We start from the raw sequence: 998 nt of genomic DNA on the forward strand, positions 1-998 counted from the left end.
CCCCCCGCCCCCCTGGGTCCAGTTTGGCTCAATGCCCCTGCCCCCCCTGGCTGCTCTGGGTCTGACAACACTCCTCCCCACCTCCCTGCTGCTCCAGGTCCAGCCCCGCTGTATCCCTTCCCCCACACCATTCCAGGCTCAGCCCCATTCCACCCCCCTCCAGGTCCACCTGACCCGTGTTCGCAGCCCTCCCTCCCTGACAGCTGTTCCAGAGGGCATCGAGGCCAGGCAGCAGCGGAGGGTAGCACCACCATGATCTACCTCCCCTTGCCTTCAGGCAGGGGGAAAGCCCTCCTGTTCAAGTGGCCACTGCATGTTCACTGCTGCCACAAACTTCCCTGGCAGCGGCTCAAACTTGGGCCCACGCAGCCAATTGCTGCCCTCCCTCTTGAGCGTTACATACAGACAGACTAAGCCTTTAATTATATTAGAATATATATAGTGGTGTTTTGTTTTAATCATGGAAAAATGTGGATTTAGGGTTACTTTTTAAAACCAAAAATTGGGAACTTTTTTAAATCAGAGAAAACCAGGATCCCTGATCATAAGTTTCCTTTGGCTCTCCATGGAGCAATTTGCGTGCCTGCTAGTCCATCTGTCTGCTATAGGTCTACCCCTCAGGAGTTCCTCTCCCTGCAGCATGCACAGCTTGACTCCCCTGCTAGTACCCAGGGCCCTACTTTTATGTGCCCCAGTGCTCTGCCCTTTCCTGTCCATTGGCATCCCAGCTAAACCCGGGGGTTGCCACTCTGGCTGGTAAGTAACTTGCTGCACCTGCTGCAGTTTAGCTCAGTTGCCTCTCTTTGTCTTAATAAGCCTAGGCAGTTCCTGCCCTGCACTCTCCCAGGGTTCATAGTTTCATAGTTGATAGGGTCAGAAGGCACCTGAGCAGATCATCAAGTCCAACCCCCTGCCATGGCAGGAAAGAGTACTGGGGTCAAACGACCCCAGCAAGGTGTTCGTCTAGCCTCCTCTTAAAGACCCCCAGGGTAGGAGCC

This window comes from Gavialis gangeticus, unplaced genomic scaffold, assembly GCF_001723915.1.
Source record: "Gavialis gangeticus isolate Ggan-Ray unplaced genomic scaffold, GavGan_comp1, whole genome shotgun sequence".
NCBI lineage: Eukaryota > Metazoa > Chordata > Crocodylia > Gavialidae > Gavialis > Gavialis gangeticus.